Raw genomic sequence first — 7,795 nt, 5'->3', positions numbered from 1 at the left:
AATGTTGTGCCTGAAAAAACTTTGCTTGAATATTTTGCACCTATTTCATCTAATGCTCCTTCATGCATTGTTTTACCTACTACTTCTGCTACTCATTTTGAGCTTAAACCCGCAATCATTCAATTATTGCCATCTTTTTATGGGTTAGATAGAGAAGATCCTTACATGCATGTCAAAGATTTCTTAGAAATTTGCTCAAAATTTAAATTTCAAAATTTTTCTGATGAGTCGGTCAAACTAAGATTGTTCCCTTTTTCATTAAAAGACAAATCAAAAGCCTGGTTAAATTCCCTTCCCACGGGGTCTATAACTACATGGGATCAACTTTATAATAAATTCTTACTGAAATTTTTTCCTATGTCTAAAACTGATAGTCTAAGGAGAGAAATCTCCGAGTTTTTTCAAAAAGATAATGAAGAGTTTTATGAATGTTGGGAAAGATTTAAAGATTTATTATTAAAATGTCCTCATCATGGTTTTGAAAAATGGAGACTTGTAAAATATTTTTATGATGGTTTGACTCCCTCTAATCGTCAAATGATTCAATCTATGCATACTGGAAAATTTTTAAAATTTCAAGGACAAGAGGCGTGGGACGCCCTTGAAGATTTATCTGTCAATTCACAACAATGGAATTATTTTGATCCTAGGTCTAGGTCAACTAATTCACCAAAAAGAGGAGGAAGGTATGAAGTAAAAGAAGAATTAGACTTAAGAACATCCTTAGATAAATTAGCGAGAAAAGTAGAAGCTTTAGCCATAAGCCAAACTATAAACTCTCCAATTCAACCTAGAAAAGATGTTTGTTCTATATGTTCTAGTCCTTGCCATAATGCCCAATCATGCCCTTCCTACCAAGAAGCCTTTTCTGAGGAGGCCAATGCACTTCATACTTATGGGAAACCAAATGATAGCCCATTTTCATCCACCTACAATCCAAATTGGAGAAACCATCCGAACTTTTCATGAGTCAGCCTTCTAGTTCTAATCTCAATGACTGATCAAACAAAGAAATTCCAATCCATCCTTTCATTCCAAAAGCCCCATTCCCACAAAGATTGCTTCCAATTAAAAAAGGCGGCCAATATAATGACATCTTAGAAGTTTTTAAACAAGTTAGTATCAATATCCCTTTCTTAGATGCCATTAAACAAATTCCTGCCTACTCTAAATTTTTAAAGGATCTTTGTACTGTTAAAAGAAACACTAATGTTCCTAAAAAGGCGTTTTTAACTGAACAAGCTAGTTCCATTATTCAATATAAGAGTCTTGTTAAATATAAAGATCCTGGGTGTCCCACAATTTCATGCATTATTGGTGATCATTTTATTAACAAAGCTTTACTTGATTTGGGTGCTAGTGTAAATTTATTGCCTTATTCTGTTTATAAGCAACTTGGTCTTGGTGAGCTAAAACCTACCTCTATAACTCTTCAATTAGCCGATCGTTCTGTGAAAATTCCTAGAGGCATTATAGAGGATGTTTTGATAAAAGTTGATAAATTTTATTTTCTTGTTGACTTCATTGTTCTTGATACTCAACCTGTGGAAAATATGCATGCTCAAATTCCTATCATTTTAGGTAGACCATTCTTAGCTACATCTAATGCAATCATAAATTGTCGTAATGGTGTTTTGAAATTATCTTTTGGAAATATGACTGTTGAATTGAATGTTTTTAATGTGGTTAAATCTGTTGAGTGTGAAGAAGTGCATGAAGTTAACATGATAGATAGTATTTGTGAAAATGATGGAAATGACTTATTTGATTTTTGTGAAAAATACTTTGGTATGAACTTGCATGTTGATGACTCTAATGATGATGTTAATTCTTTGGTAGAGCCTATACCCTTAAATGAAACCAAAGTTGAACATTTTTCACCCTTAGGTCATGTTCAATCAATTTCTGAGTCTACAAAGTTAGACCTTAAACCTTTGCCAGAAAATTTAAAATATGCTTTTCACGGAGAGTCTGAAACCTTACCTGTTATCATAGCATCCGCTCTAGATAAAGAACAAGAAGGTAAATTGTTAGATGTCCTTAGAGAACATAAAGAAGCCATAGGTTGGACCATTGGAGACATTAAAAGAATTAGCCCATCCATATGTATGCATAGAATCCATCTAGAAGAGAATGCTAAAACCTCTCGGGAATGTCAAAGAAGGCTAAATCCAAATATGAAAGAAGTAGTTAGAGAAGAGGTCATAAAATTGTTAGACGTAGGTATCATTTACCCTATTTCTGATAGTCAGTGGGTTAGTCCAGTTCAAGTTGTGCCTAAGAAGTCTGGGATCACAGTTGTTGAAAATGAGAAAAATGAATTAATCCCTACTAGAGTACAAACGGGGTGGAGAGTGTGCATAGATTATAGAAAGTTGAATAATGTTACTAGAAAAGATCATTTTCCATTACCTTTTATTGATCAAATGCTTGAACGATTAGCTGGCCATGCATATTATTGTTTTCTTGATGGGTATTCGGGATATAACCAAATCCCCATTGCCCCAGAAGATCAAGAAAAGACTACATTTACATGCCCTTTTGGGACTTTTGCCTATCGTCGCATGCCTTTTGGATTATGTAATGCACCCGCGACTTTTCAAAGATGTATGATTTCGATTTTTTCTGACATGGTTGAAAGATTTCTTGAAGTATTTATGAATGATTTTTCTGTGTTCGGTTCCTCTTTTGATGAATGTTTGCACCATCTTTCACTTGTTTTAATTCGTTGCAAAGAGAAAAACCTTGTGCTTAACTGGGAAAAATGTCATTTTATGGTTAAAAAAGGAATTGTTTTAGGTCATGTAATCTCATCTGATGGAATAGAAGTTGATAAAGCTAAAGTTGATCTTATTTCAAAACTTCCTCCACCTAAAACTGTGAAAGAAATTAGATCATTCTTAGGCCATGCCGGTTTTTATAGAAGATTTATAAAAGACTTTAGCAAAATTTCTCGGCCTTTATGCCATTTACTTGGAAAAGAAAATGCTTTTGTCTTTGATAGTAATTGCCATGTTGCCTTTGAAAAATTAAAAAATTTGTTGACTACTGCACCCATTATTCGACCTCCTGATTGGAAAATACCTTTTGAAATAATGTGTGATGCTTCTGATTATGCTATAGGTGCTGTCTTAGGACAAAGACTTGAAAAAATACCTCATCTAATTTACTTTGCTAGCAAAACTTTAAATGATGCTCAATTAAATTACTCCACAACCGAAAAAGAATTGATTGCTGTTGTTTTTGCATTGGAGAAATTTAGATCTTATCTGTTAGGGTCTAAAATTATTGTCTACTCTGATCATGCTGCATTAAAATATCTCTTATCAAAAAAAGATGCTAAGTCTCGTTTGATCCGTTGGATCCTGCTTTTACAAGAATTTGACTTAGAAATACGTGATAAAAAAGGATCTGAAAATGTTGTTGCTGATCATTTATCTAGACTAGTTGTTGAAACTATACATGATTCCACCCCTATCACTGAAACTTTTCCTGATGAACAATTGATGCATGTTTCTTCCTTGCCTTGGTATGCTGATATTGTTAATTATTTGGTCACTAAAGAAATACCATCTCATTGGTCTAAGCATGATAAATCTAAATTTTATTCTGAGGTGAAAAACTTTATTTGGGATGATCCTTACTTGTTTAAATACTGCCCTGATCAAATAATTAGAAGATGCATTCCAAACTGTGATCAATCTAAAATCATATCTTTCTGTCATGATCATGCATGTGGAGGACATTTTAGTGGTAAGAAAACAGCTGCTAAAGTTTTACAATGTGGTTTTTATTGGCCTACTATCTTTCATGATACATATGTTTATTGTAAAGCTTGTGAACGTTGCCAAAAGTTAGGAAGTTTAACTAAAAGAAACATGATGCCTTTAAATCCTATTCTTATTATTGACATATTTGATGTTTGGGGCATTGATTTTATGGGACCATTTCCTAACTCTTTTGGTAATCTTTATATACTTGTTGGAGTTGATTATGTGTCTAAATGGGTTGAAGCTATTGCATGCCACACTAATGACCACAAAGTTGTGCTTCGGTTTTTAAAAGAAAATATGTTTTCCCGTTTTGGTTCACCGCGTGCTATCATTAGTGATAACGGTACACACTTTTGTAATAGGCCATTTGAACATTTGATGAAACAATATGGCATTACGCATAAAGTCTCAACACCATATCACCCACAAACTAGTGGTCAAGTTGAAGTGTCTAATAGGGAAGTTAAGCACATTTTAGAAAAAACTGTGAATCCAACTAGGAAAGATTGGTCCTTAAGACTCACTGATGCATTATGGGCGTATCGTACCGCGTACAAAACGCCCATTGGCATGTCACCCTACAGACTTGTGTATGGGAAGGCATGCCAATTTACCTGTTGAGTTAGAACATAGAGACTTTTGGGCAATTAACCAGTTAAACTTTTCTTTAGACAAAGCAGGTGAGAAACGAAAGCTTCAACTAAATGAACTAGACGAAATTAGGAATGATGCTTATGACTATTCAAAAAAATATAAGGATCGTATGAAATTTTACCATGATAAAAATATTTTGAGAAAAGATTTTTATCCAGGTCAGAAAGTCCTTTTATACAACTCTCGTTTGCATTTATTCCCGGGAAAGTTACGCTCTAGGTGGTCCGGTCCTTACATTGTTCGTATTGTTTTTCCACATGGAGCTATTGAAATTGAAAATCCTAAAAATGGTGATATATTTAAAGTTAATGGACAAAAATTAAAACCATTTCTAGAATTAAAATCTGATGAAGTGGATGAGATACTCCTTGAGGACCCTGTTTACCATGCTCTTTAATTCCTATGTGATCTTGATAACTTGTGTTTTATTTGTATTGTTGTTTTATGTGTGATTTAATTTTTGTTAGTTGTATCTTGTTCTCTCTTCGCAATGCACAATATCGAGGTACGACCATTCTAAACCTTACACTCTTGTCAATTTTAATTTATATTTATATTTTGACACATTGAGGACAATGCTTAAATTAAGTTTGGGGGTATCGAGTTTTATTGTGCATGTTTGTGTTTTATTTATGTTATTTATGTTTTATTGTGTATGTTTTGTGTTTTATTTATGTTATTTATGTTTGTTTGAAAAAAAAAAAATTTATATGTTGTTGATTTGTTATTTATTTGTTCATTTTCATAAAAATTCAAAAAAAAATAATATATTTTAAAAAAAAAAAATTTTGGTGATATTTTTCATTTTCAATGATAAAAATTCTGATTGAGTTTGAAATTAATTCTCTTAAAAATATGAATAATTTTTAAGCTTTGTTTTTAATTATAGGGTCAATTTTGCTTGTAACAAAAATTACATTTTTCATAAACACTCTTATTTCCTATAAGTTTAAGTGAAAAATAATTTTAATGAAAACCTATTTTCTAAAAGCAAAATTGACAATTTAATTAATTACATAAGCTTAACTTTTATTCATAATAATTTCTGAGATTTATTTTCATTGTGCAATTTTTGAGAAAATCATTTTTATATCACCAATAAAAAAAATGTGTATTTTAATTTTTCTTTTGCTTGAGGACTAGAAAAACTTTAAGTTTGGGGGTGTGATAACTCTACAAAATAGAGTTATTTTACCATATTTTATATGATAATTGTTGCTTAGTTCTTGAGTTTTTAATTAACTTATTAAGTTTTTATGTAATTTTTAATTTATTAGTCTTATTGTAGTTTTCTAGATTTTTATATGTTTTTATAGATATTTTATTATAATATGTTGTAATTTAATTATATGAAATTTGTATTGTTAAGATAGAAGTTAAAAATGTAATTCTTTTGAACTTAAATGCTATATTAAATTAAGTTATAATCAATATTTTCAAATAATTAATATAATTTATTTATAATTGAAAATATTTGATTGTTATTTAATTTATTTTTATCTTGTAGGAATTATATTGTATTTTTGGAAAAATAGTAAAGAAATCAAAAGTGGTATTTGTGAAGAAAAGAAAAAATGGCATTGGCATTTTCCCAATTGGGCCTGCCACCTTAGGCCCACGTGCATCTCCAAGCAACTGCCTTCATCACATATCACATGAAGCTCAATTATTCCTTGCCTTCTCCACGCCCATCAATTCTTCTCAGCATCACCAATTGATGCCACCAAGTCTGCTGCCACGTGGCCTTCACTCCAAGCTTCCCTCAAGTCAATTCCTCCTTCAGCATATGAAATTTTGCCTCCAACGCCTAGCATAATTGATCTAGCAGCTCCCTTCCAGCAATCAATCATCCAGCTGCCACCTGTCCCATTTTTCTCTCAGAATTTCCCTCCCAGCAATGAAGCTCACGCCTCTAGCATAATTGCCCAAGACAGCCACCCATTCGGCCCATTCCAGCTCCAAGGCCCAGCTGCCTCCATCACATAACCAGCCAGCCCATGTGGGCCGAAGACACCTGTAGGCCCGAACCTTTGGCCTGCCTTCTCCTCTGCCAAATATCAGCTGCTAGCCACCTTTGGCCTGCCTGGCACCACACGCCCACAGCCGCCCAACAGCCAAAGCCTCCAATTCTTGAGCCCATAATGTACTTTTTGTCCCTTTTGTCTAAAAATGCCACACTTTTCACCCATTTTCTACACAATTTTTACCCCAAAATCATCATCACTCCTACATTTTACCCCTATTTACCATATTATTATTAATTTAATCAATTTACTTAATTTAAATTGATTATCTTAATAATCTCATTTTGGCTATAAATAAGGGTTTTGAAGACCATTTTTGGGGTGCTTAATGTTTTGGTTACCATCTTTTTCTCTCATTTTCTATCTACCATTCTCTCTTCCATTTGGGTTTTTCAAGAGCATTTTGCAAGTATGTATGTCTTTTATTTTGTAATTTCTATTCTAGTTATGTGCTTCTAATCTTTTTCATAAGATTATTAAGATCATGATGAAACAACTTGTAACTAGGTAATATTTATGTTGTATGTTGATTTCCCTTGTAATGCAACAAAGTCTTTGGATTTTTCTTCTTCATATATTTCTTTCATCTTAAATATCTTGTATTTTATATTGTTAGAACATATTTACACTTTGTTCTTCATTAGTGCATAAACATAATATTCTTTGTGTAAGGTGTGTCATTAAATTGTACACATCCATGCTTAGAACAAAAATATTATGTTTTGCCTTATAAATAATGTTCATTGATTTAATTGTTATTTCATTAGATTGATTTACACTAAATGCTTTGAAATTATAATTTTGAAAAGTGAAGAAAAATCTTATCTTTTTATAAGAAATTTGTGTTTAAAATTATAAATCTTTTTTGAAAAATGATAGTTTAAATTATTTTAACTATCACTAAAACTTGGGAATCAATATACTAATAAATATTATTAAACTTACATTTTGTGGATTCTGGTATCTTAATAATCTTTTCTTTTAATACTTATTTTCAACTCATTATTGGTTTATTTTCATTATCTTAAATAGCTTTATTTTTTTTCTTTTATTTTATGTTAATTAAAACTTATCAATCTTTGGAACTAGGTTAGAATTTATTACTTTTGATTTAAAATAGTTTCATTTTCGATTTTAGACAACTCCTTTGGGTTCGACATCCTTGCTTACGATCACTATTCTATATGGACGATTCGTGCGCTTGCGATATATAAATTTTTAAACATACCCGTTTTGGGTCCATCAATGTTTTGGTTTAATTTTTCATTTAATATGTTTATATCATTTTTTTATATATAATATTGTTTATTTATTTCAAATTTATATGACAATGATACCAAATTT

General features: G+C 31.5%; 1 non-coding gene across 1 annotated transcript; it reads right to left on the bottom strand.

Moving 5' to 3' along the window:
• Window positions 1–372: 372 nt before the first annotated feature.
• Window positions 373–479, bottom strand: LOC133787291 (small nucleolar RNA R71). The gene has a single exon (XR_009872321.1). It is a non-coding gene; the product is annotated as a small nucleolar RNA R71 (small nucleolar RNA).
• Between the last annotated feature and the right edge of the window lie 7,316 nt (window positions 480–7,795).

This window comes from Humulus lupulus, chromosome 6 (genome assembly GCF_963169125.1).
Source record: "Humulus lupulus chromosome 6, drHumLupu1.1, whole genome shotgun sequence".
Classification (NCBI taxonomy): Eukaryota; Viridiplantae; Streptophyta; class Magnoliopsida; order Rosales; family Cannabaceae; genus Humulus; species Humulus lupulus.
The sequence above is the reverse complement of the archived record's forward strand: the minus strand, read 5'-3'. Positions and strand labels throughout refer to the sequence as shown.